The sequence below is a fragment of the Lissotriton helveticus genome, chromosome 4_1 (genome assembly GCF_964261635.1).
Source record: "Lissotriton helveticus chromosome 4_1, aLisHel1.1, whole genome shotgun sequence".
NCBI classification, from domain to species: Eukaryota; Metazoa; Chordata; class Amphibia; order Caudata; family Salamandridae; genus Lissotriton; species Lissotriton helveticus.
In genome coordinates, this window is record NC_136063.1 from 1,448,594,191 (window position 1) to 1,448,615,226 (window position 21,036).

The window sequence follows — 21,036 nt, forward strand, 5'->3', positions numbered from 1 at the left end:
GCCACTCACCCATGCAACGCCACTCACCCACGCAACACCACTCACCCACGCAACACCACTCACCCACGCAACCCCACTCATCCACGCAACGCCACTCATCCACGCAACGCCACTCATCCACATTTACACATTTACATTTACATCCACGCAATGCCACTCACACATGCAACGCCACTCACCCACGCAACGCCACTCACCCACGCAACGCCACTCACACACGCAACGCCACTCACCCACGCAACGCCACTCACTCACGCAACGCCACTCACTCACGCAACGCCACTCACCCACGCAACGCCACTCACACACGCAACGCCACTCACATGCGCAACGCCACTCACACGCGCAATGCCACTCACACGTGCAACGCCACTCACACGCGCAACGCCACTCACACGCGCAACGCCACTCACACGCGCAACGCCACTCACACACGCAACGCCACTCACACACGCAACGCCACTCACACACGCAACGCCACTCACGCACGCAACGCCACTCACGCACGCAACGCCACTCACACACGCAACGCCTCTCACACACCCAACGCGACTCACACGCGCAACGCGACTCACACGCGCAACGCCACTCACACGCGCAATGGCACTCACACGCGCAACGCCACTCACACACGCAACGCCACTCACACGCGCAACGCCACTCACACACGCAATGCCACTCACGCACGCAACGGCACTCACGCATGCAACGCCACTCACACACGCAACGCCACTCACACACGCAACGCCACTCACACACGCAACGCCACTCACACGCGCAACGCCACTCACACGTGCAACGCCACTCACACGCGCAATGCCACTCACACGCGCAACGCCACTCATGCACGCAACGCCACTCACGCACGCAACACCACTCACGCACGCAACGCCACTCACACGCGCAATGCCACTCACACGCGCAACGCCACTCACACGCGCAACGCCACTCACACGCGCAACGCCACTCACACACGCAACGCCACTCACACGTGCAACGCCACTCACACGCACAACGCCACTCACACGCGCAACGCGACTCACACGCGCAACGCCACTCACACGCGCAACGCGACTCACACGCGCAATGCCACTCACATGCGCAACGCCACTCACACGCGCAATGCCACTCACATGCGCAACGCCACTCACACACGCAACGCCACTCACACACGCAACGCCACTGACACACGCAACGCCACTCACACGCGCAACGCCACCCACACGTGCAACGCGACTGACACGCGCAACGCCACTCACACGCAACGCCACTCACACGTGCAACGCCACTCACACGCGCAACTCCACTCACACGCGCAACTCCACTCACACACGCAACGCCACTCACACGCGCAACGCCACTCACATGCGCAACGCCACTCAAACGCGCAACGCCACTCACACGCGCAACACCACTCACACCCGCAACGCCACTCACACGCGCAACGCCACTCACACGCGCAACGCCACTCACGCGCAACGCCACTGACACGCGCAACACCACTGACACGCGCAACGCCACTGACACGCACAACGCCACTCACACGTGCAACGCCACTCACACGCGCAACGCCACTCGCACGCGCAACGCCACTCGCACATGCAACGCCACACGCAACGCCACACACACACGCAACGCCACTCACACACGCAACGCCACTCGCACACGCAACGCCACTCGCAACGCAACGCCACTCGCACACGCAACGCCACTCGCACACGCAACGCCACTCACACACGCAACGCCACTCACACAGGCAACGCCACTCTCACAGGCAACGCCACTCACACAGGCAACGCCACTCACACAGGCAATGCCACTCACACACGCAACGCCACTCACACACGCAACGCCACTCACACATTGTGGGTGCAGATTGTGGGTGCAGATTGTGGGTGCAGATTCAGAGAAAACTCAGCAGCACCACCACCATTGCAATGCAATAGGTCTCGTTTTAATGCAAATTTAAGCTATAGGCCTTGTAAATGGCAAAGCCTTTTATTTATGTTCCAAAAACCAGAACGCAAAAATAAAGGGCATAATCATTTACAATGCTAATAGTTCAGACTCGCGTTATTGCGAGACCTATTGCATTTTCAATGCTTGTTCCATCTCTGTAGCATACGTTGCCACTTGATCAGTGAGTTTTTTTGAGTCTTTCACTTTACGTTTGGGGTGAACATACGAATTGATTAAGCACACCTCTGTTTCTTCAGCCTGGAGGGAGATAATAATTGTGACGGCCATTATTGCAGTTGACGTCGAACCCGTGAGCATTGCTGAAGGTATACTCGTCGTGGAAACGTAAGTGGCCAGCCCCCCAGAGCGATGTCCAAATCTACAGGTCATTTTTGCTGGTGTAGCAAAGCACATGTAGCCCTGAATGTGCTGAAGATCCGTGAGATAAGTTTCTTGCAGCAAGATTATGTCGAAGGTTCTAACGTAACTCAGGAAATCTCGGTCATCTATTTTTGTTGCTAAGCCATTGATATTCCACACGCATAGACTAAGCTGGGTCCCCTTTGCCCTGCTGTGGGCTTCGTCCTGTGAGTAGCGTCAGTCCTCCTCTGTGCGTAAGATTATTATACAGGATATTGCCTCCCTAATAACTCCTTGGGGCTTGTGGAGGTGGATACCCTCTGTGATATTTCTTGTCGATCCCACTGACTGCTAACACTCTGTTGTCGAGATCTGCCCGAGCACCTCTAAGTACACTGTTTGAGTGTGCATGCTGTGTTGATGGTACAGGGCTTGCGTTGCTTAATAGTGGAAATGGATAGGCTAGTTTTTGGTAGGGGGCGATATCAATGCCCCAATTTTGGAATGTGCCCAGATTTGCTAGGAATGTCTCTGCAGTTTTGCTTGTGATCCACGTTGTCTTTGTAGCCTCTGGCCTTTGAGGATTGGTGTTGTGTATAAACTCTATGGAGAGTAGATCCTTTGACCTAACACTGGCAAGATTTGGAATTACCTTAATTCATCTTAAGATATTTCCTCGGTTTAACGAATCCTGATGGCCCTTAGAAGTGCATAGGGGATAAAATACCAGAGTCTATTTCTTGCTGCCTGGTGCTTGAGGTTTGAGTTGCCCGCAGATGTTGGTTTACTTTGGCCATCGGTACGGTTTGAAGTGTGTAGCTGGTTTCTTCTTTGGGATGGCTTTCCACTTGTTTGCTTGATACTTCTACCTTAGAATTCCTTGGATTTACCTTGGATGTTATCAACTTGGGGGATATTTGTTTTGAAACTTGCACCCCATCCTGAGTCCCTTTGTCTGGGATCCTCCAGCAGGGGCAATCATTAATTGATGTAAAAGGCCGTTTAGTCTCTCTGAGCAGTGACTCCTGGTTTGGCCTGTCTATCTTTCCAGTGCCTTCTCTTCTGGGCTTGTTGCTTAAGCTCTTATTGGTGACATTTTGCTTTGTTTCAGTTGGCCTTGGTGCCCCAGAGTTGCACGCTTCTCCACTTGACTGTTGAAGGTATACAGATTTGTTGGGTAAACCCCTATCTCTCCCCTTGGGTCTTGGCAGTGTGTTGCCTGTTGACTATGACCTCTGACTGGTTTTGTTATTAACGGACTGGTTGTAATACCTTGTCTATTTTCTTCTTTGTGTTCTGTGCTAGCCCCAGATGGGGGTCCTTGTCCATTTTCTTCTCCAGTTTCCGCGTGTGCCATAGCTGCAAGTGTCTGTATTAGGGCACCTCCTTGTTCCGGGGAGTTATTGGAGATGATTAGAGACGGTTGTGCTTGATATACAATTCTTGAGTCTTCTAAGTTAATGTCCCATTTGTTGTGGGAACCTGAGAAGATGGGGAAGTAAGTTGTTGCATTTGTAAGGGGCTTTTGATTACGCCCTTTCGTTTTCTGTTGGCGACGCTGCTCAGCATTTCATTCTGATGATCCTCCGTTACCGGGCCCTCCTGTCATGTCAATGTTCGCATTGGAGTTGCCTGTATGCGTCTTGCTGATTGGGTGTCCATTGGTTGTTCCCTCCGCGATGTTGGGATTGCCCTGGCCTTTTGTTGTAATTCCTGCTGTTGCACTTTTGATGTACTTTATCATGCTACTTAGCATTAACGGCAAGGTGGATAATGTATCGACTATTTGGTTGCAGTTGCAGCTAAGGTGTGTTGGATTGTGCTCTCTTTATCAGGCCGTTCAGGTTTCCCAATTTTTCATTGATGCCTGCTGTGTAGACTGCCAATGTGTTCAGAAATGTCAGCTGGATCTTCATCTTTTCTGACTGAAATTGCAGTGCCTCGACTGCAAGTTTTATTGTATTTAATAAGGAAGTCCAAGTGCCAGCAATTTGTTCCTTTTTTTGCGCACTCCCCTTTGAGTCATTTTTGGTCTGGTTTGTGCGAAGTGGGTTCCAGGGAAGCTCATGGGAAGGGTGCTCCCTTTGTGCCTGATCTGGGGAGTAAGTGGCGAGCATGTCTTCTTGTTAAGCCAGTGGGCTCCCTTGGGCGAAGAATATCGGGGTTGTTGGTGATTTTGTGTTTGTTAAATGGGTTGTTTGGATCGGGGTGCTAAGGATACTGGTTATCGTGTTTGTTGTGGGGCTACAAATTTCAATGATTTGTTACCCGTTTCCTCTCCTTGAGGCTTCTATGTCCTTACTCGCATCCTTGATTTTTATGGTGGCACAGTTCCCATCACTGACGCCAGGTTGTAGTAGTGGCACAGAGGTTTTTTGGATCTTGAATTTCATGGTTAGAGTCCCCTGTACACCGCCCTGTTGGCTTGTTTTATTGGGGAGAGCCCTGAATACACGGGCACTCCTGCGAGAACCACAGGGATGTGCTGCCTGATACTAGTGCCCCCGTTTAGTGCATTGGAGACTGAGGCTTGATCTGTAGTTGCTGGCCTTGTTGTTGTGCTGCCCTGGTGTCCATTAAGAGAATGGGGTAACCCAAAAAGTCAGAAGACCTGGGTGATAAATGTTATTCAAAAACAATGGTCTCAAACTATTATTTTTGCTCAAGGCAGATAAATCAAGTAATTATTCAAACTTTCTCTTAGTTATGGGACATGTCCAATAGATCAGCCCAATCCATTCAATGTTTTTCTTATACAAAAAAAGCAACAGCAATAATTCTGGATTCTGGGGCAATTTTATTTCATTGCATTCATAGCTATCTCAATATAAAAACTTTTTGTTGCCCAAAGAAGAATGTGCAGAAAATTGAAATGTAGAGTGCTTAATAGAGAAGAAGACAAAAAAAAAGAAGAAGAAAAAAAAAAAGAAGAAAAAGAGCATAGAATAATATTTACAGTTTTATATATACAAGCAGTGAATTCGCACAATAGACAATTTCTTAATGACCTGGCGTGTAGTATGGATTCTAAACACAATTTACATTAAATGGAGACATTGCTTTCAAACTTATATTTGCACTAAAAAATGTGTTACACCATCCAGGACAAAAATTATAAAGCGTAGACGTTTCAACTCGTCTTAGGGCCTTTAGGTAAGTTAGACCGTGGCCATGCGAGTCTTCATCAGGACTACGAGTTTGGGCATTTATAAGCAATATATCCCGAGCAGTTGCAATCCGCGTTAGGAAAAGCAATAAAGAAGAAAAAGTCTTTCAGTATCAATCTTCTTCTTTTAATGTTCTTAAAATGATATTTCTTCAGATCTTTAGCCTTTAGCCAACACGTGTTTCGTCTACAGCAGTCTATGCTGATAGACTTCGTCAGGGCTAAAACATAGATGGAACAACGTTTTTTATCCCGAGGGTATGACAGTAAGATTGTCACACGGGCCAAACAAAAGGTTACTAAATTGCCACGGGATATGACTCTAAAATCTAAAACTAGCAATAAGAATAAGGATGTGTCCACTGTACGCTTAATTACCAATTACAATACCCTGTCACCTAAAATAAACAAGATACTCAATAAATATTGGTTCCTCCTGACATCTGACCCTGGACTTCGTCCACATATTATGAAGCACCCTTCAGTGACATATCGCAAAGGAAGATCAATAAGAAATATCATTAGTCCAAGCTACCCTAAACAACAGCAGCGAGCCCCGAATTGGCTGAGCATAAAAAGCATTGGCTCTTTCAGATGTGGGAATTGTAGTATGTGTTGTAGAATGGCACATGGCCTACGTTGTTTTAGTTATAATGGTTCACCCAATTATAATATCACCACACACATTGACTGCAACACTACTTATGTAGTATATGCACTTATATGCAAGTGCAAATTAATCTATGTGGGAAGCACGATCAGGAGGCTCAGAGATAGGGTAACTGAGCATTTCAGGGCTCTGAAAACTCTTGACACTAGATACCCTATTGCGGCACATGCCGCTGAATGTGAGGCACAAGGAACACACCCCACATTTACTTTCCATGGCTTGGAGAATGTCCAGTTGGATGTGAGAGGAGGTAACAGAGAACTCAGGCTACGACAGAAGGAAGCACACTGGATTTTAAATCTTCGTGCCGTGGATAGAGGTTTGAACTTTGATAGTGAGCTTCAATATTTCTTGGGCTAAATAGGTTTTGGGTAAGATGCTGCTGTTTTAAATTTGTTCTTTGTAAAACTAGTGAAAGGCATGACTCACCCAGGCTAATCATATCTTGTAACTATATACCCATATATATGTTTTTATAAACATTGCCCCATGTATATGATACATCGCTATTGTTGACAACTGTATGTATAACACAAATGTTTGTTACAATGAATGTGCATTGTTATAGTATTATAATTGCAAATGCCGATATAGGCCTGGCATTTTGAGTGTGTTTTTGCTTCCTATGCATGTTTTAATGAGACTAGGTTAGGATCTTTATCGGGTCCCATGGAAAGGTATCGATGAACTTGACTAATCATTTTGTGACACACGAAGCTAATATCTGGGAAATTGGTAACCTTTAGTAATTTCATTCTTATTCTGTTTTCTCTCTTTTTACCTTTTCGAATTTCAGTAATTGTCCAGTTCACTTCACGAAACTCCGTTACAATAATGAAAGAAAAAAATTCTTTTAGTATACCCACAATTTTAACAAATAAAGTGAATTGTTTTACAAACACTATTTAGTGATATAAAAATTAAAAGTTTCCCGTTAAATTCGTAAATACAAGATAGCGCGGTAAATAAACGCCATCTTGGATCAGGAATACAACTGATTTACGTTTGGTCCGTTTTCTATTTTTCTATCTTTGAGACCATGCATAAATGGATATTCAAAGATGGCGCTGGTGCTAAACGCCGCGCCCTGAATACTCGTGAGATACAGATTCAACTGCACACAGGTAAGACCACGAGGAGTGTGCTGTATTTACGTTCAGTTTTTGCACCATTAGTTTGTGCAATATCCCTAGCGCTATGATGAATGTTTGGCGTTATACAAGTAAATATGCGAGAGTTTAGTACTACACGTGCTACCTAATTTCTAGTTACCCTACAAACATGAGGTTTTTATATTTTAAATTCTAATTAACTGCTATGAATTACGATTTTACCAATGATGTGGTTAGTCTACGACGGACTCACATGATTTGAACTCAGTATAAATCTCGATATAAATAAAATATGAGATTCCCTGAATAGGCTAAATTAAGGCTTGCATTATTATGTTTCCCTCTATTTAGTTGTGGGATTTGACCAACCCAGACGTGGGTTTGCGATTCAAGAACATTAATTTCATTCTGCTACTTCATTGGACTGGATAGTCCTTTTAAGATTTTAGTGAGTATTTTATACTTTGGCTTTTTTTTCGTTTAGACTATTAGATACCCTATATTACAACATAGTGCTATTGGTAATTTTTATTTTTCTGCTACAGCGAGTGACATTGAATTTGTCTATGGGATAAATCCAATCAGAAATACAGATCTAGTTCTAACAATCAGACAGGTGAGCAGTCAGATTAATCATCCCATGTTTCACCGCAAACTACGCCTATTGAGGCCTAGAATTTTGACATTAAAATTCCTTTAACTAGTCTGGTTCTACTGCGATCTGCTTTGAACGTTGTTTCACGGGTGTTCTTTTATAATGAGTACTCTACAACAGTATACTTTCACGTTATAAGTAGAAAGAGGGTCTTTTGGATCTTACTTTGCACTTCTCTTTATGTTTTTTTATTCTTTCTTTACACTTCAGGTGAACTTTTGTTTTCACTTCTGGTTGCACGGTTTTGGTGGTATACACAAATGTAGATAGTGGTATTATACTTGAAATTGACTCTTGCCATTTTTTGTAAACACTCAACGTGAGAGAAAAGTTGAGGTGATTTGTAAATGTTAATTACTTGGTTTTAAGTGTGTGATATGAATTATACATGGATTAGTAATTACATTTTATTGTATGTTTTAGCCCTGACGAAGTCTATCAGCATAGACTGCTGTAGACGAAACACGTGTTGGCTAAAGGCTAAAGATCTGAAGAAATATCATTTTAAGAACATTAAAAGAAGAAGATTGATACTGAAAGACTTTTTCTTCTTTATTGCTTTTCCTAACGCGGATTGCAACTGCTCGGGATATATTGCTTATAAATGTTTTATATGTAGTTTACTACATTGTTTTTGACGCTGGATAGACGTCACTATTGTCCCTTGTAGCAATATTGAGAATTGATTTAACTTAAATATTAGACATTTGTGCGCAATTTGAAGAACCTTCTATCTTGTCCTTTTTCAAAAAAATTTCTACGAGTTTGGGCAACCAGAGGAGCAGCACAAGCCCTGAAACAAAGTGAATATATATATCAAGCTGTTGCACTAAATTTGCGATCATTCAAGTATCGCCGTACACCATGGTAAGGAAATTGGCTTACCCAATGGTAGTAGAGGACAAGGTGGCAATATCTTCACTCTTGTTCCAAGGATTAGGGAATTAATACCTAAAAACATAGCAAGGTGGTCATTAGACCGATTCTGTGATAATTCACAGTCACTGCTCCAGCCTGGTATGTGTGTATCATTACCTTTTTCATAAGGCGGAGCTGATTTATTTAGTCATCCAGATCTAGCAGGCTTAAAATCTCTGCATTCTTGATTTCCATAAAGATTAGAATTGGTCCTGTTTTTAAAGAAAGAACCAATAGTGTTTTAATACAGAGGGGGGTCCTTAGCACTTAATATACAAATTGATATCTCTGAATTAAATCTTACCCGTTATATAACGGCAAGTCAGCCCTTAAGTCGACCGGCTGAAAGACTGTGCCGTAGTTCGATAGGGTGTGATTGATTCAGCCCTTCAATTCCAATGGGGAGCGACTCCCTAAAAGTGCAACAGAGTTTGGGTCACTACAAGGGGCATACTTAAAAAACGGAAAAAGGGGGGTTGATTCAACTGCCAAACACGCACTCACCAAGTTAATCCATAATTTCTCCCAAGCGTTCGGCGTTCAGCTCAGAAAGGTGTCTTCACGCTAAATTCAGAACACCGTGAATATAGAAAACGGACTATATCCAAAGCTTGCCGGGAAGGGAAGGACTAATTTGCCGAAAAATTAAAGGCAAGGGGGCTTATAGCAAAGTTATATTCGATCGTAAAATACTTTTAATGTGAGTCAAAGCATTATGGAAACTGCACATTCGTGGATGTTTTTAAAGAAAAACCTTTACCATTCGGGAAAGCGTGTCGGCCATTTTGGATTGGTAACAAGATCGGTGTTAGTACCTTACAGACAAGGTTTTCCAAGGGAAATCATTTATAGTTGATCATTATCCCTATTTTGGAGATCATCTGTGTTCATTACAATGGATTTGACATATTTTCATCGTATATATAGTGGCAACCTTATAAAATTACATCTAAATTGATCAGATGAAACATTTATACATATGCATCAGAGAACTCCCATAATTATTAATTCTCATCTATATAACGATATCCAATACATAAAGGACACAAAATACACAGGACCATTGCAGACTGGTTGTACTGATTCAAGAAAGACACATTTAAATATACATTTATATCTAATCGTTGACAACCCAGAAATCGTGTGCCGTATCTTATCACAACCGTACATTCTTCATGGTTCAGATCATTAAATAGTGATCAAGAGCCTCACATTCACATTACTAAACTCTCAGGAGAGACACCTGTCTGTTTATTTCCTCCTGTTCGTTTAGTCCTTGATTCACAGTATTAAGGGAGTATATCTACTTACACTCTCTTAAATTGAGTACATTTCCAAAGTCACCACCCGTACATGAGCGGCCACTTTCTCTATCACCCACCATCGAAGGCTATTACAGTCATGTCCAAAAGTGGTGAAATGTTCCACCAGGGGTGCACCTGGTGTTTTGCATCTAATACGATTGCAATGCTGTAGAATTCTACATTTAACTCTTTGTGTCATTTGACCCACATACAAAAAACCACAAGGGCATAAGATGGCATAAATGACCCCTGTGGTATTACAGTTACTATGTTGTGTCAGAGTATGTATTTTGTTATTATAGTTAAATGTAGTACACTCATTCGTTAAAGGACATGCACGGCATGAGCCACATTTCGTATGTCCCTTAATAGGGGGAAAATCTCAAAGTGTTGTCTGACCAAGGACTAGATTCGTGGGTAAAAGTGATCGAACCAAATGGTCCCTCACATTCATTCCCTTACGGAATGCATGCAGTGGAGGAGGCAAGCCCCCTAGTTCCTCACTCACCAGATGCCAATGGTGATTGATAGATTTCTTTATGGCACTACTCTTAGTATTAAAGGTAGTGACACACACAAGGCGATCTTCACCTTGCTTTTTCGGGTTTGAAACCAATACATTTTCACGATGGTTATACCATGCCCTCTTACGAGCTTTCTTTAAGAGCCGCATTGGATAACCTCGTTCATGGAGCCTTACAATAAGCAAGGAAGACTCCTCAAAGTAGTCTTCCTTTTTGGTACAGTTCCTCCGCAACCTCAAAAATTGGCCAAATGGCAAATTATCTCTGAGGTTGCGGGGATGATGGCTCATATACCTCAATAGAGAGTTTCGCTCACTGCTCTTCCGATAAAGGATGGTATACAGTTTACCTTCATCTGATTTGATCTGGATATCCAGGAAACTAATTGAGACCCTATCATATTCCAAAGTGAACTGAATATCATCTGAGCAGGTGTTAAGCCCCTTGTGAAATTCCGTCAGTTGCTCACCACTTCCTTGCCAAATTAACAGCACATCATCGATGTACCGTGCCCATAGGGCAATGTGATTGTAATGTAGATTTTGCTGGTTGAAGACAACCCGATGTTCAAACTCACTCATGTATATTATAGCTAGATTGGGGGCAAAGCTTGCCCCCATCGCTACACCTTTTGTCTGAATATAAAATTGGCCCAAAAACATAAAGACATTTTTTGTCATTGCCAATGTAAGCAGTTGAATGATAAATTCTGTCGGAACTTGATGGGGTGTTGGTCTATCATTCAAAACATTCTCAATACATGTTAATGCAGCTTGCTGCGGAATGTTCGTGTAGAGGGCCATAATGTCCATAGTGGCCAATATACTCATCGCAGGGTCATCTGTGCGCCCATCCACTAACTGGATCACATTCATTGTGTCTCTCAAATATGTTGGAGTTGATATAGCAATGGGTTTTAAAAATATATCTATATATTTACAGAGAGGCTCCAACAATGAACCACAGCCTGAAATGATAGGTCTTCCAGGGGGGTCTTCCATCCGTTTATGAACTTTGGGCAGCGTGTAAATTGTTGGCATGCGTGGGTACTTGTTATTCAGAAATTCATATTCCTGTTTGGTAATTATACCATCCTCATGTGCTTGAGCAGTGATTCTGTTGATTGATGTACTGATTCTTTTTGTGGGGTCAGATTTTAGAAGGGTTTTAGGTTTCCTACCACAGATAATTGGGACAATATTTCATTCTTGTATTTGTGGTGTCCGGCCTGCCTTCTTCTGAGGGTGATGTGCTTGGTGCAAGTGTTTGCAACTGTAGGGGTAGCAGCGGAGATTGCAGGCCTTTAAGAGTTGCATTGTTGGAATAAAGAACTGAGCCTGCATCTCTTAGGAAGTTAAACTTTGTGTACATTTTGGGTTGGTTGGAGCATGTGGCATTAATGAGTCCTGTCTGTGCTATTGTCTCATTTTGGTCCTGGTCTGTTGCAATGAGTATTGGTTTGGCACTGTGCTGAGCGCTAGGGTTTTGTTTTTCCCTTATCTCCCCCCTATCCTGGGTTGCATGGCCATTCTGGTTCTTGCTAACCTCATTAAGCCTGTTGGCTTTGGGGGAGCAGATCAGCGACTGTGACGGGCAGGGCAGAGTAGTGTAATAGCTTGTCTGGTTGTTCTACGTTATACACTCTCCTGCACGTTGTCCCAAGTAGTGTAATAGCTTTTCAGGCTGTTGTGAGTTGTGCTGTTGTACGCTCTCCTGCACGTTGTCCCGAGTGGCCTCTGACTGCATTTCAGACTACGTTTCGTTATTGCCGGTTGTCGCCGTCTCCTTGCTGCAGCAATATAACCCCGATACTGCGCTGCTATAGCGCTTTAGCACGTCTTCTGCTGCTCTGCTATAGCGCTGTAGCGTGTCCTTTGTCGTTAGCCGTTGGCCTGTGCCCTGTTTCTGTAGATGCTGCTGGAGGTTGGGTGTGCAATGGGGTGGCCAGTGCCCCCTGTGGAGCGGTGCGCAAAGGGTCTGGGGTACGGGGGGGATGAGTGGGTGCAACAGGCAATGCATGCGGCTCCCTGGCTACACTGACTGTTTGGCTGACTTCACCACCACCCTGTGCGCCCAGGACTTGCTCCGCTATGCGTTCATCCACACCCGCAACCGCACCCGCATCCACCCCTGCCCCTGCCCTTTCTACCGCTCCCACTGCGTGCGCTGTGCTCACCGCCACTAACTGCTGACATGGAGGCTCTGCCTAGATCCAATGGTTTTCAGCGAGACTACGGCCGGGCAAGTGACACTCCTGACACTCCAGCTCCTGTTTAGACCGCAGAGGGCACCACACAGGGGCTAAAGGAGCACTGGTAGGAGCAGAGCTGCCTCGCTGCCTCGCTGCCTCACTGCCCCGCTGCCTCGCATCTGGTGCCTTCTCCTCACTGCACTGCTCCATTGCCCTGGATCCTGCAAATCTGTCCTCTGTGCGCTATGCACCGATTGTGCACCAATTATGCACCAATTATGTACCAATTGAAGCAGTCTCTTGTTGCGGCAGGTGAACAAGGGGAGCAGCAAAACGGCGGCAAGCAGCGCTGGTGTTGACGGCACTGGGCAGGCGGGCGGGTAGGCTGTGAAAGGGCTGTGGGAGATTGCGGAGGTTGTGGAAAGCCGGTTGTCAGTTGTGCTTGCCGGTTGTGGTTTTTGTGAGCCGCGGTTGCAAATTGCCGGCACAGCCTCTCCTCTCCGTCTCTCCTCTCCGCGTCCAAAGATTTTGCATCTCAGCGTATCGGCGGTAAAACCAGTAACTTTGAGTTGTTATTTTCTATTTTATGTTTTTAGTTATGTTGAACATAAACGCTACCAGTCTGAAACACAAACTGAGGCCTGACACTTTAGGATACTCCACTTTATGATCCGAAACTGGATGTCACTCTATTCTACTCCTCTGTATGACACTCTACACCCCTCTACTACACTCTATGCCCCTTCACTCTATGGCACTTTACTCTGCTGTTTGCCACTCTATGACACTGTACTCCACTTTACAACACTCTTCTCTCTCTGCACCACTCCACGCCTCTTTACTCCATTCTAATATATGACATACTACTCCACTACTCTAATCTATATCACTCTATGCCTCTCCACTCAATCACACTCTATGCAATTCCACTCTACCACACTCTTCAACACTACTCCACTCTATGACACTCCACTGTACAACAATGTACTCCACTCTGTGCTACCCCCTCTATTCCACTCAACACTGTATGACACTCCACTCTACAATACTCCTCTCTATGACACTTCACTCTATGGCACTGCACTCAACGATACTTGACTTGATGACGCCAAACTTTACTCCACTATACTCCAGTCTATGCCACTCTACTATACTCTACTTGATGACACTCCACTCTACTGTACGACACTCCACTCAACAACACTCCACGGTATGGCAATCCACTCTATGATACTCTACGACACTCCATGCCACTCAACTCTACGGCACGCCGTTCCACTCTACAACACTCTACTCCACTGTATCCACCTGCACTATGTTATGTTATGTTATGTTATGTTATAAAGCCTTTTATTGCGCGCTCTATTACTCAGGAGTATCCTGGCGCGATGAGTACATGAGAAAAAGGCGGGGCCACTAACACAACGAAGAGAGAGATTACAGAATAATATTAAACAAATATGTTTTGAGTCCCTTCTTGAACTGCGAAAGTGAGGAGGCAGTGCGAAGGGCCAAAGGGAGAACATTCCATACTCTAGCAGCCTTAACAGAGATGGATTTGCCTCCAGTTCTAGCAAGCTTAAACTTAGGCTGGACCATCTGACAAAGGTTAGCAGAGCGGAGAGCCCGTTTTGGAGCATAAAGAACAAACCTGTTCCGTAAATATACTGGGCCTTGCTGATTGATAGCCCGATAAGCCAGGACCAGAATTTTAAACAGAATACGATTGGCAATAGGCAACCAATGAAGGCTGCGGAGATGTTCACGAACACTAGATCTCCTGGGTAGTTGAAACAACAGTCTGACTGCCGAGTTTTGAATAACCTGAAGTCGACGGACCATATAATCAGGTAGGCCACTGAAGAGTGCATTTGCATAATCTAAGCGTGATAAAATCAGCGCTCTTAGCACAGTCTCTCTAGCTTTGCCAGGAATGAGGGGGAAAAACCTTCTGAGGGCCTTTAGAATGGCATAACAGGTACCGGTTAGTTTCTTAATATGCTCCCCGAACTTTAAATCCTGTCCGAACCAGACACCTAGGTTCTTTACAGGGTCACCTGATGAGTTCGGACAGGGTAGGTCGGAGGGCCAGATTTGTTCCCTGAAATTATCCGGAAAAGATCCATAGAGGAGGATCTCCGTCTTCTCCTCATTACATTTAAGTTGGGCCATTGCCAACCAGCGAAAAACCTGCGCCAGGCAGCTCTGAACGGTCAAGGGGTCTAAATAATTTTTTGGCCAAGTGAAGAGCAGCTGGGTATCATCAGCATAAGCCATTATTTTGGCACCCAGCTGCTCAGCTAGATAGACCAAAGGGGTCACATAAACATTAAAAAGCAAGGGGCTTAAGGTAGACCCCTGCGGAACTCCTGTATTAAGTTCCTTAGCCTTGGATGCATAAGGGGGGACCCACACTTGCTGTGATCTATCTTTCAAAAATGAGGTCAGCCAACCCAAAGCAAGGCCTGAAATACCGACAGCACCCAATCTGGCCAGAAGCAACGAATGGGGCACCGTATCGAAGGCGGCAGAGAGGTCTAGTAAAATCAGAACCGCCCTGCCGCCTCCATCCAGGCACTCCCGAATAGCCTCTGAAACCTCAATTAATGCTGTTTCGGTGCTGTAGGCCGCTCTAAACCCCGATTGAGCAGGGTGGAGCACGTGAGAAGACTCAATAAACCCTTCAAGTTGTCTAAAAACAATCTTTTCACATGTCTTAGCCAGCGCTGGCAAAAGAGATATGGGCCGATAGCTAGAGGGCATAGCCGGGTCCAGGCCGGACTTCTTCAACAATGGGAGGAGCTTGGCTTGCTTCCAACTCAAAGGCACAGAGGCCGAGCAAAGAGATAAGTTAACAATCCTAGTTACCTCCTGGCAGACTATAGACGACACTCCTCCCAGAACTCTAGCGGGGCAGGGGTCGGAGGGTGAACCGGATTTAAGAGCAGACAAAATTGGTAGAACATCCATTTCAGAGGCTGGGGAGAAGGAAGTAAACAAACCTTCCGATGAAACAGCTTTCATTATAGGCAGTGAAGTGGATGTCTGGGACTTGTTCAAGGCAGTTTGGAGATCTTGCTGGATCTTCAAAATCTTTTCAGAGAAAAAATTTGAAAGTTCATCGCACCATTGATCGGAAGAAGGTAGTGTAGGTAACGCGGCTCTAGGAGAGAGAAAACTCTGGACTATGGCAAAAATTTCTTTGCTATTATTGCTGGCTTTTTCAATGCGTCCAGCATAGTAATTACTTTTGGCCACCTTAATTTCATTATAGTACTCCTTTTGGGAGTAGCGCAGCCGTTTCTTCGCCTCAGGCGAATAATCAAGCCTCCAAATCCTCTCCAGTTTCTTACACTTCAACTTCTGCTCCCGTAGCCCATGGGTAAACCAGGGCTGGGACGGCAAGAAGCGAGGTCGGCAGACTCGTTTATTCTGCATAGAAACTGCTGAGCCGCTAGCCATCCATGTGTTAAAAGCGTCAACCGCTGCATTGATTTCAGTAGTCAGCGTCGGCTGGCAGCTAGAGAGAAATTCAGAAAAGGATGCAACATTAATAAGTTGCTGATGGGCCTGGGACTGAGTTGGCATTAATCCAGAGCCAATAGTCAATGTCCAGGAAAATCTAACCAGTTCATGGTCGGTCCAGGTCATGGATTCTGGACGCTCCATTATAATGTCAAAGTTAGAACAGACTAGATCAAGGACATGGCCCCCCGCATGCGTTGGAGTCTCCACCCATTGTTTAAGATGGGCCATTGATAGGGTTTCTCCAAATCTAATTGCCTCACTGCAATCCGCCATATCCATATGGATGTTAAAATCCCCCAAAAGGAGATAATTTGCAAACTGAAGTGTGCGGGGTATGATGGCTTCTTCAAGATCCCCAATGAAGTTGCCAATATAGCCTGGAGGGCGGTACACAAGCGAGCCACCTAATGTCCAGTGAGAATTAAAAGCAAGGCTGAAGTGCAGGAGTTCTGCTTCATGAAAGCCTTCAAGGGGTTCACATACAAGGGTCCAATGCTCTCTGTAGATCACTGCGATCCCTCCCCCTCTGCCACTGGGGCGATCTGCTCTAGTGATCTTAAACCCTCGTGGAATTGCCAGTTCAACGACGGGAGCGCATGAGTCGTTCATCCAGGTCTCTGTAACGAAGAGTAGGTCAAGCCTATTCTCCCCAAGGATATCAAAAATAGCCGCAGCGTGCCTCACTAGAGACCTAGCATTGATAAGAGCCGCTCGGATCCTACAGGTATCCCGGCTGGTTTGAACAGAGTGGACCTCAGATTTGGGGAGATGGTAACTACAAGCCGGACACACTTTGCCCTGACTTTCACTCACCAGCCACGAATGACTCTCCACGCAGCCACGGGATCTAAGAGCCATCAGGTCTGCATGGGTATACCGCAGAGCAGCGTGGGACTGGTGCGATGGAGAACACCTTGGGGGCCCTGCCCTGGGCCCGTCCGGGACACGGACGGGCACAGACGGGCCCTCCTTTGGCCTGTGACGTGGGGCCTATATGCCCCTCCACTCTATAACATTCTACAAGACATCACTCCACCTCACTGTTTGACACACCACTCCTCTCTACAATACTTTTTCTACAACACACCACGCCACTCCACTCTACAACACACCACTCCACTGTAGGACACGCCATGCCACTCCACTGTACGACATGGCACTCCACTCTACAACATATTATTCCACTCTACGCCACTCCACTCTAACACACTGTACGACGCGTTACTCTATGACACGCCACTCCACTGTACTCTACGACACAACGCTCCAATCTAGTCTACAATACGCCATTCTACTATATGCCAATTCCAGTCTACTCTACAACATGCCACTCCATTCTATTCTACTCCACTCTTTGCTACTCCCCTCCATGCCACAACACTCTGTGCCATGACACTCTATGCCACAACACTCTACACCTCTCCACTCAATGCCACTCCACTCTACACAACTCTTCTCTATTCCACTATACGACACTGTACTCCACTCTGTGACACTCTACATCCTTCCACTCTACAACACTCTACTCCACTCTACACCACTCTTCTCTAGTCCACTATATGACACTGTACTCCACTCTGTGACACTTTACATCCTTCCACTCTACAACACTCTGCTCCACTCTATGCCACTCCACTCTACAACACTCTACTGCACTGTATGCCTCTCTGATCCAGTCTACTGCACTCTATGGAACTCTACCAGCCTTTACTCCAGTCTATGACACTTTATGCAACTCATTCTATGCCACTCTGTGCCACTTTACTTCACTCTACTCTATGACAAATTACTCCACTCTGCTTCATTCTATTCCACTACTCCACTCTATGCCCCTCTACTCTATAACACTATAAGCCCTCCACTCTAGAACAGCCTATGACACTCTACTCCGCTCTACAACATTCTACTCCACTCTATGCTACTCCACTCTTTGACACTCTACTCCACCATATGCCACTCCACTCTACGACATGCCACTCTATGACACTCCACTGTATGGCACTCTTCCTCACTGTACTCTACAACATTCCAGTCTATGCCACTCTACTCTAAAACACTCTACTTTACTCTGTGCCACTCTATGACACTCCACTCTATGATCTGAAACACATTTTTTGAAACTCAATGAAAAAAACAAAGGTTAAAGCTTAGTCATAGTTAGGAACACTCAATTTCTTATTTCTATACAAAACTAACTTACACTACACAAACAGTAGAAATTAAAAAGTTATGGTATAACTTTATAGTTATAATTTAAAGTTAGAAATTGTGCCCTGGCTAAAACTTCCTATAACTTTCTCACCTCTTCTTATTTTAAATTAGTCCCTGTGTTTGATACTCCCTAGTATTGCTCTATTACAAGAGGATTGTTAGATATAAATTCAACATTTTAAATTTACTGATCACTTGTATTTATTTAATAACCTAAAAACAGACTTAATGCACACTTCAAGAAACAGGAATTGATTGAAAGTAAAATATATGAGATCTTAAACCAGAGGAGCTCTAAAAGTCTGTCTCGAAATGTGATGTACATATTTGAGATCTTAGAATGTGTAGTCATTATTGTAATTACATGCTAACTTTTTTACCATTGTTTGCATTTGTGGAACATTAGATTTTCTGAAATGCTCATTGTGTTTTGTTAATTAGCAATTTACTTAAAATGGCAACGTGTATCTTTATTCCATGAGTCTGTTACTCTCCGTGCAATTTTTACTCGACTATTAAATTAGGATTTTCCACGGTTAGAATGGAGCTACCAACACGATGACTGCACCATGGAAGTTCTCTTTGATCATCCTTGGATTAAAAAAGTTTTAGAAAATGTTTTAGAAAATGGGCGAATTAGCATAATCCAATTAGTTCCATTTCCCACAGGCACAGACGTGTTACTTTACTCAAAAATCATATTAATATTCGTGAATTGAATAAGAAATTGCCCAATTCTACTATTTATGTTGAAATGTTAAAAAACAATTGGCATCTCTAGATAGCAATAACAAGCGGCGCCAAGACTCAACTGGAATCGGCTGCATAGCTATTCATTCGGGGGCATATTTAATAACATTTCACATACTACAGCGCAGCAAGGGAAAGGTCTGCGCTGCATTGCGAGAAAAGGGATAGAGAGCAGAGTACACCATATGTACAAAGATATGGTGCAGGTCTGCTCTATCCCAATACAGGTTCACTTGTGGCAGCCTAGCTCTAACGCAGGCACCTCTGCATCATGTCCCAAGGGTACCTACGTTGTGGTCAGTATAGTTTTGGGCAGAAGGGAACACCTTCCTGCACAAAAATTATACTTTGAGGCTATTTCCTCTCTGTATGTGTGCTGTAGAGTGTAGCCACACGAAAAGAGGAAAAACAAGGAGAAATAAAGATATTTGTCTTTGTTACGCCAGCCCCAGTGGGCACACCATTTTGGAGCAACCCATGTTAACAAGTCTTTGTAAATATGGGTTTGTGTCAAAATATGTGAGCTGATGCACAGGAATGCCCATGCTCCACACCTACCTAACAACAGACAACGCAAGGCAGCACTATGCACTGCCTTGCGTTACTTTATGTTTTTTGTACAAAACCATGCTGATTGAACTTTGCGTGGCTTTGTAACTCCCAAAATAGTGAAGGAACCCTGACGCAAAATCTGGGTACGGATTTTCAATCCCCTATATGTGAACAGGTGAACCTGGTAAACAAAGCTCAATTACAACTTGCAGTTTCCACCAGGTTATTATAAAACATCTCCAGGCATTAGGAGTGGGCGGTGGATCCTAGTGTTCGGTGAATCAGCCTTTTTTGCCTTCTAAGAACAGCACTAATTTACAATACAAAGAACGCGCCACACTGATTATGCTTCATTCCTATACACAGAAGAACAAACACCTCAAATGGGTGTGGGCTCGTAAACGCCCCCACGTGACTGCTTTGCCTTCCTCCACAGCATCTTGGGAATTCTCCTTTGATGAACCACCTGCACGTGTTTTACGGTGAATGTTCCCTAATGTTTCAAGAAACCCATTTCCTTGAAAATGAGTAATTTGTGAGATTGCGTTTATGACAAAGGTGCATTCCTGGCTGAGCATCAGCAACTGGCAATAGCACGTTTCTTTGATTGGCTGGCAATGGAAAACAGCTGCAACTTCAGTGATCCGTGGCTGCTGAATTTATTTTCACATTGGGAGTCAATTTAACAATCATGTTCCAAAAATAAAGTTGTATAAGCAGAACAAGTGTTGTGGTTTTTCAGAATATTTTTACATTGATTGAATTGGACATAAAAGTCAGAGAATTCTCATGAAAGAGTCGCTTATGACATCATTGGCTTCATGTGGCTAGCATTAAAAATAAGCTACCCTTTTAATCTGCTTGTGTGATTTTATATGTGTTTGGTTAAAAAATGAGCGAGCATAATGTCCTCTTTATAAATATAGCATTCCCACCCATATTCTTTTCCCATAGGTATGTCCTTTTTTCTGTTGAAAATCCAACCCACCTCCCCACCAAAAAATACTCCTCATGTTTTGCGCTACGATAAATTTTACTGTACATTTCCCGCGTGTATTATAACTGACATATGTGCATTTAACGCGCAATGAAGCATTGTGAGGGTAGTAACTTATAAAATACATCCAACAAATAAT